Below are 8504 nucleotides of genomic sequence, written 5' to 3' on the forward strand. Positions count from 1 at the left end.
AAGTTTATCAGGGGTGACCACCAGTATCTGGGGGAACGTTTGTTCACCAGAGCGCCCCTTGGGATGACGACTAGGTCGAACAGTCATAAACTACTACAAGACCGTTTCAGGCTGGACATAAGGAAGAATTTCTTTACTGTCCAAGCCCTCAAGGTCTGGAACTGCCTGCCACCGGAGGTGGTTCAAGCGCCTTCATTGAACACCTTCAAGAGCAAACTGGATGCTTATCTTGCTGGGATCCTATGAACCCAGCTGACTTCCTGCCCTTTGGGCAGGGGGCTGGACTCAATTATCTTCCGAAGTCCCTTCCAGCCCTAATGTCTATGAAATCTATGACATGGGCTTGAATGAGTGAATGCATGTGTGCGCGCTAAGGTGACCAGTACCTCTCATAACTCAAAGTTTGCATTTAAGATGTTATTGGTAACTTCACACCCTGTACAATAAATTAGAATTCATTATGATCCTGTGAGTTGGTCCTTTGTAGACAACAACATCACGACACCTGTTGTGTAATACCAGGTAATACCTGCGAATTCTGCTAATTTTCCAAAACGTGATTTTGACCCTACAAATTGACCAACTATAACCAATCATAATGCCTTGTAACTGAAATAGACACACGTCATCCTTAGGGCAAGTACTGATAGTACTGTGTGCAAACCTTGAAGGGTTTTCAAAGGCAAAAAAAGAACTGATTGTAAATCTATGTGAGAAAGTCCATTGAGATGTCTTATGCTTACAAGAGATGCACCAGGAACCTCATAACAACTGTCCTTCAATACCTGGAATGATTATGGCAAGATGGAAAAAAGCTTTCTCACCAACTAAACTTTGTTATTCTAAAAATCTGGAAATGTGATCAGATTCCTAATGATTTGATAGATGCCAAACTTATTACCATATTCAAGAAAAGAGAGCTCAAATTGCAGCAGTTACTATATTGGAACTCCCATTCATAGCCGAGAATATCCTTACCTGCATTCTCCTCAATAGATTCAGGTTTCTCACTGAGTAGATTCTATCTTAGTGCTAATATAGCTTCAGATGACTTATAAGCGCAATAGAGATGATTTTTTTCTGCTTGACAGCTGCAGGAGAAGTGCTGCAGACAACACCAAAATCTTTACATGACCTTCACTGACCTGACTAAATGCCTTTGATTCAATCAACATAGAGTCTCTACAGATTATCCTAATGAGACTTGGATGCCTGCCAAAATGTATAACCTTTACCTAACTCCTTCATGATGACATAACAGCAACCATCCTAAGCAACAGCTCAAAAGCTCCTTCACTATTAGAACTGGAATCAAGCAAGGATGTATGATTATACCAACACTATTTTTCATCTATATTGCAGCTATTATGCATCTCATTGCTGATAGACTTCCATCTGCATTCAGCATCCAATATTGCATGGATAAGAATCCTTTTAATATCAACCTGTTACTTTCCATATTCAAAATAACCAACACTTCTATTACCAGTCTATAGTATTGGTAGCTGATTGGTAGCTTCTTGAGGTCCGTTGTCTGTTTTCACAATTTGTGGAATCCCACGTCTAGCAAAAATAAATTTGACCTGGTTTGCTGTTGTGCTTTTGAGCAATACAATTTCAGGATAGTGACAATAATAATCCAGCACCAATACATACTTTTTCTTGCATACATGAATAAATCAATGCCCACTTGATACTGCGGAGCTACGGCCTTCTCCATGATCATCATGGGCTCTTTTCTTTGAGCTGATCTATACTTTAAGAACATTGTGCAAGCCATCTTCTATGTATTTATTTATGTTGGGATAATATAGAGCACTCTTGCTCTCCTTTTTCATTTTTTCAGTGCCTAGATGGGTTCTGTTTAACATGTCTTTCTTTAGCACTGCTGGAATAACAAGTCATGAGCCTTTGAACAAAATGCCATTCAGTACTGACAGCTCTTACTTGAACTGAGAATAGGGGCCAGGTCTATGTTTTCCAGGCCAAGCAACACAAATAGCTGTTATCAGTTGTTGCCATGTTATCAGGCCTGGGGTGGCAGAGGCTCTGGCAGGGTGCAGGGCATTTTCTGGTAATGCAGGTCCTGTGTCTAGAGGTCCGTGATGTCAGAGCTCACCTCCCCCTCCTGTGTGGTGCACTACATGGTCTCAGTCATAGGCAAGAAAATGTCTTGGGAGCAGATGTCCAGCTGCAGTTGGGATTCTACTCTCATATCCTGAGATGATGCAGGGACCAGCTGCAACACACTGGTCTCCTCAAGGGCCAGCATCATCATCCGTGCTTTTCTCCTGTGGCCCCTGGGAATCCCTTCCTGGGCATTTGGTTGTCTTGTCATCCCAGGTCCTCACAGCACCTCTTCCTCATCCATAGGGGTCCCTGGCAACACATTCTCTCAACCCTTTGTGGTGCCATCAGTGTGCAGGGCCTCAGTGGCCATTTCCTTGGTCAGGATATGGGATAGCTCCTCATAAAAGAGAATCATCTGCCTTCAGGCCGTGGTCTTCTTGTTGGTATCATGTATGCTGTTAAAATGACTCCACATCAACTTGGGCTTGGTGCAGCACTGCATCCAGTCCCTGTTGTGGACCTGGGCCTGCATCTGCAGGCCGTATGCTGAAAGATATCTCTTTTGCTGTGCCTTTTCTGTAGCTGGCAATGGCTCTTCTCCTTGCCCAAGATGGTGATGAAATCCCTCATTTCTCTGTATTCTCAGTTGTGTCCACAGGTTTGGCTGCTGGAAAACGAAGGAGCTGGTCCATCCATGGCCCATGACATTGCCCATGACATTGCCCATAGGGCTCCCCACCCTACAGATGGATTAAGGTCTGGCTGCTAGAGTGACAGAGAGTGGAAGGGTACCTGGGAGTCAGCAGGGAAGTGCAGGTGCCTGATAGGGTGCCAGGCAAGCAGGATGGCTGGAGGACATGGAGGATTTATAAAGGTGTGGGTCCTGGCACATGCTTGGCCCTCTACCAGAAGCTGTGTGAGGCTGACCAGGGACTCAGATGCTCAGGACATTCCCATGATCTCCACCCTTCCAGGGGCTCCCAGTAATCACCCCTGGATTGTGACAACACCCTTCCACCCAGGCACTACATTTTATTGTTCTCTGTCTTTAACACTCAGAGGCAGCTGGGCATACCCTGACTGCCTGATGGAGGCTGCTGGCCACCCCTACCCACCTTTCAAATATATCCTAGGGCACCCACCCACTTGATTCTCAGCACACCCCATCCTATCACAACCCCCCCCCCTCCCCACCAGCCACTCAAAGCATGATCGGGAGGACGGAGCCATGTGGAACTGGCTATTCATGGTTAGCCCCTGCAACCCTGGAGAGAGACCCCAGGTGGGAGACTGCTTTCTCTGGGTGGGCTGAGGAAGAGCAACCAGCAATCATTTGGCCAAAATATGATCTGGCAGTGGTGGTGGGGCAGCATTCCTCATGCCACCCAGGCTGTTTGCAGACTGCTGGCTGTGCATCATCAACCCCTCCCAACCCACCCATATAGAGCTCCCCCACCCAGGGAAAGCCTGAGGAGAGGGACCATTTTGCTGTCTGCAACCAACAGGGCTCAGCCACACGCTCTCTATCCCCTTGCCTCTTTGCTGGTTCCCAACCAGCTCTGCCTCCTGGATGGTAGGCTTTCTCCCTGCAGGAAGCCCCTCCATTTGGGGGAGGTCTGGGGAGAGGGACTGACCTGCTGGCTGCAACTGGCAGGGCTCAGGCATCCCCTTGCCCCACACCCCCATGCCCTGTAGCTTGTCTTTGGCAGCTTCCAGCCATCCCTGCCAGCTGGGTGACACATTCTCTCTCCACAGATTGCTCCCTCCGCCCTACCTGGGGGAAACCCAGGGAGAAGGACCACTTTGCCAATTGGAACTTGTAGCCACCTGGCAAAATTGCACTGCAGGGGGTGGGAGTGCTCTGCCTGGCTTCCTGGGTTAGGGCACGAAAAAGAATACAGCTTTCCCACTGCTACCAGCCCAGGAGTACCCCTTCAGCTCGCCTCTTCTCAACACTTTTCTGCAGCTTGAGGAGTCTGTGAAGCACACTGTGAGGCATGTGACAGTGCCCTCTGCTCTCCTGGCTGTGACCAGTACATTGAGGCTCCGAGCCTCCAATACCAAAAGCCAAAGGTCTGTTAAGGTTAATCATGCTGTAACTTTACGCATTTTGTGTTAAGCACAGAAATTCCAGTGTGATCTGAAGTGCCATCTGATCACTTTTGTAAGCACCCAGTGTGATTAATATTAGTCAGGTCTGGCTTGGTGGTTTGCTATCTCTTGGGGGTAGAATTTTACTTAGTGGTATATGTTTATATATGTTTATATAAAATATAAAAACTACATCAGCAGAATTAAATTTTCAGCACATAGGTGTTAAGGAATATCAGAATTAAGGTGTCACTTTTGTTCCTTTCCTTTGTGCACATGCTATATGGTAGTCTTTAATTACATGATTTCATCCTCCTGTTCCATATTACTAGGGCATCATTCAGTACATGGGGCGAATGATGCTCACTGAATGAGCAGCTATTCAGTTTTTCAGTTTGTCCTCATCATTCAATATTTGTCCCTATGTCTTGTTTCCTATATACTATTAAAAGCATGCACTAAAGAAAATTATTAATTTCCTCATGGGCTTTCTTATGGCATCATCTCTATAGCATGTCAGGACTTCTTAAACATTTAATCATGTTATGTTTGCTGTGTCCTTCCATGGTAATATTTTCATTTTATAAATGGAGAACAGAGACACAGGGAAAATAGAGGTAAGAAATTCCCTATATCAGAATACCCAGTTTAAGATATAAATGGCCTAATATTTTTGGAGAACTCAATATTTTTTATAGCACTTAAGTGTTCATCAGTATTCCCTGAACGTATAAACACTTCTGCAAAGCAGGCCCAAGGTGTCTTAAACTGGGTTCCCATAAAATGAGGAATACGTAGTTAATGATCACCTGGGAAAAGAACAGTTTAAGTGATTTGCCCAGAATCATGTAAAAATGAGTTGGCAGATGATGCAGCGATAAAAATCCACGTCTGCAGGGGAGAACTAAACTGCACAAACTGCAAAGCCATCATTTCTCTCCTTTGCAGTTCTGTACTCCATTCATTGCACACTTCCCAACTTCCATAATAAATAAGGCAGTGGATGGATGGTATGCTCTCTCACTACATAGTCTTCCTGAGTTCATCTGCCTTCTTAACAGAAGGGAGCAAAAGCCCTGTGGAAAAAAGAAATGTGATCATAATTAAAGCTGCAAACATCACTGGTCCTTCATACTCCTAGAATATGGGGCTATTAGCTTTAGAAGTGCATTTGTATATTATTGCACTGAAAAAAACACACTTTCTAAGAGACTTGTGAACTAGCCACCTGTGGATTGAGAGGTAAAAATCACTTATTAAGCACCTCTGAGAAGCCTGTGGGAACTCAGTGCAAATCAGCACATAACACATATTCTCTTGTTACCTCTCAGCTCTGTTCTTGGGGAACCCTGGCACAGGACGCAGCCTGTCTGACTCTCAAAGAACTCTCCCCCCCCCCACCTCTGCCTGAACAAGAACTGATTAGAGGAAGGACTTACAGAAGACAAAGAAGATGCAGTGGAAGACTCACCTAAAGCCCTCCAGACAAGGGTGACGCAACTCCCTTGATCTCATTTGCATCTGAGATGGAACTAGATGACAGCTCATTTAATTGGGAGATAGGACAGGAATGCACCTTCATTAGCATTCAGGATGGAGAACAGAGATTCCAAGGCAAGGACCGCACTGAAGTATGGGATCAGAAAAGCAGGGGAGCACTGCATGATGGGAAATCCTTGCTCCAAATGCTAATCAGCCCACATCTACACACACCCAGCTCAGCATTTATCAGACCAATTCTAGTAATGACTTCTCTATTGGTATCCAAAACACTGAATCTTCCTATCTGTATTGTGAGCTTCCTCAAAGTAATGCCGCCTATAGCCAGCAGCGATCAATTACTATTATCCACCATATGAACCATTGTTTACCCCTAAACAAACCTAGTGTTTTCCCTTGAGCCATTGTTAGTTCCCTACAAAAACCCCTACACAAGCTCAAGTGTCTGTCTTGGTGCTTGGATCCAAAGCTGCACCAGTTCCACTCCTTTTCTGCTTGGAGTCCCTCCATTGATTATGCTGAGGACTCTGCCTGTCTGCCAGCTCCAACAGCACCTGGGAACCTCGACTGGTACAAGCTTTGCTGAGTGGTGAGACCCCAGCTCTCTCTCTGTCTCTCTCTGACTCCAGGAACCTAACTTTTACTCTCTTGCTCCAGGCACAGCTTTCTAAACTTGACTTTTGCTAATCAAACACAAGCTAGACTTCCCCAAAACCCTAACTGAAACTATGTAATATTGTAACTGTTTTGTTGTCTCTCTCTTGTATGGCTATTATTGCTGGTATCTTCATAAGTTCATAAACCTGGCAATAAATAATTTTTATGGTGAAGCTGGTTGCTATAATTTTTCTATGAACCTCACCTACTCTTTCTTCCCCTCGACCTCCTCATTTGCTCTGCAGCAATGCTTCTTTTACCTAGGCTAAAGATCCCCATCATGACCAAAACCACAGTGGGGTCTGCTCATCAAGGGGGTTACTGTTAGGACAGTTAGGGCAAAAGATTGGGACGTGTTGAGTCTGAGACACATAAGGGGATAAGCTTGTACAGGCTGATTGACCCAGTTTGGCTCAGGCATGCCCTAATGAACTGAATGCTGGCTCATGAGGGTGTCAACTGGACACCCAGCTGGATTCAGAGTTATTCTGTTTACCTGTGTGCTTGTGTCTGACTGCATTTTGTTGTTACCTTAATGAACTGATTCCTGGCATATGGGGATGTCAGCCTGTCCATGCTGATCAACCTGGCTGGGTCAGGCATGTCACTTTAATGTGTGTGTGTGTGTGTGTGTGTGTATCTCAGATGTGGTGGTTGGAGGAACCCAGCCCCATTGAAACTGAGTCCTTCAAGATAGCTCCATCAGGGGTGAGGACTTGCAGAAGGGAGAGATACAGCTCCATATAGAAACACAAGCAGCACATTGATAGAATTACAGAGACCCCCAGAAATGTAGTCCTAATAAATGAGCACACCCAAAGTGACGGGCAAATCTGGTAACACTCTATAGAAACTGCTATTTAAAAATTTGGTAGCTGAATGCTGCAATGTATACTTTTTAATGGCTATAAGTTGTAGCTCTCTAGAAAACTTTAAAGGAAAATCTTCAGGTCAGAAAACTGTTAACATCTGGATCCAAAAGAAAAAGAAGGAACTTCTTGTCTAATGCCAATTATTGAAAACTAAATAAACAGAAAACCTTTTTGGCAACCTCTGCTTCTTTGAGTGTTTAGGAACAGTGGGGGGATCCACATTTCTGCAAGAAACCTTTACTCTGAGGCACTGATTGGAAAAGCTTGATCAGTTTTTCCAGTTGTTTCTTTCACCCATTTTTTTTTACATTGTGCCACAACCAGTTAGCCCTCTTCCATATCCAGTATACTACACAGCTGTTTCACTGGTGCAGCAGCAGCTTAGCACAGCAGAAGCATGCAGGCCATAAACTTCTTTAAGGGCATGTGTACAGCGATGTTGTTTCTGCTCCATGCTTTAGTAATTCCTTTTGGAAGTACTAAAGCATGGTGCAGTAACTGCCCATACTGCACCATGCACATGGCACACAGTTAGTTTTAGTCACTACTTCACCGTAGTGGTGTGCTAAAATGGGGGTACGGGGGATGACACTACAGCAAAGTAGCTGCTGGTCACGTGTAGACTCACATGATTGCTACATTGTTGTAGTGCATTGTACAGTGATGTAGCGTGTTGCTACGGTAACTTAGGATGACAGATAGACATGCCCTTAGTTGCTCAGTTGCACTGGGCTAATTAGATGAGTTGAAGATGGTGATATGAATCTTCTCTGTAATTAAAATACCCAAACACATACCTCTTCCTGAATCATATTGATATCCAACTAGTGTTATATGGTCACAAATGCCAAGGCAGGAGGAACAAATTGTTTTTAGAATTCAGTAGGTCTTAAAAAAACACCCCTGATTTTTTCTGAAAGTGTCTTTTTTGCCATCCTATTAATATTTAATGATGGTATATCAAGTGTGAGCTTGATGTGAGTTTTCTGTTTGTTTGCTATGATTTGTTTTGGGGAAAATTATCTAATTTATTTTTGTTTTCTTTCAGTACTCTAGTATTTTGGGGGTATGTGGCTGTCAGTAGTATTTGTTTGTTTTGTTTTTTGCAAGAGTAAATTTCCTGAGTCGTGCCAGTGACTATTTACTACCGGCTAATAATCATGTCTGATTTAGAAAAGAAAGGTTTCAAATGCTGTAAATGATTGCCTCTGTAAATGGAGAATGGTTATAAGATGTCTTTGCCAATGGTGTAATAATTTGACGGGGCTGTGTTATCCTTTTAAATTAGGTTTTATTGATGTTTTAGCATTTTAT

The 8504-nt window shown here is 44.1% G+C and overlaps 1 long non-coding RNA gene across 1 annotated transcript in view; it reads left to right on the top strand.

The window, feature by feature from the left end:
• Nucleotides 1-5519, top strand: part of LOC112551911 — a 14800-nt gene extending 9281 nt beyond the window's left edge. The window contains exon 3 of the long non-coding RNA XR_003096251.1: nt 5493-5519. This is a non-coding gene — a long non-coding RNA (uncharacterized LOC112551911). The remainder of the gene's footprint in view (nt 1-5492) is intronic.
• The last annotated feature ends 2985 nt before the right edge of the window (nt 5520-8504 follow it).

This window comes from Alligator sinensis, unplaced genomic scaffold (genome assembly GCF_000455745.1).
Source record: "Alligator sinensis unplaced genomic scaffold, ASM45574v1 scaffold1036_1, whole genome shotgun sequence".
Lineage (NCBI taxonomy): Eukaryota > Metazoa > Chordata > Crocodylia > Alligatoridae > Alligator > Alligator sinensis.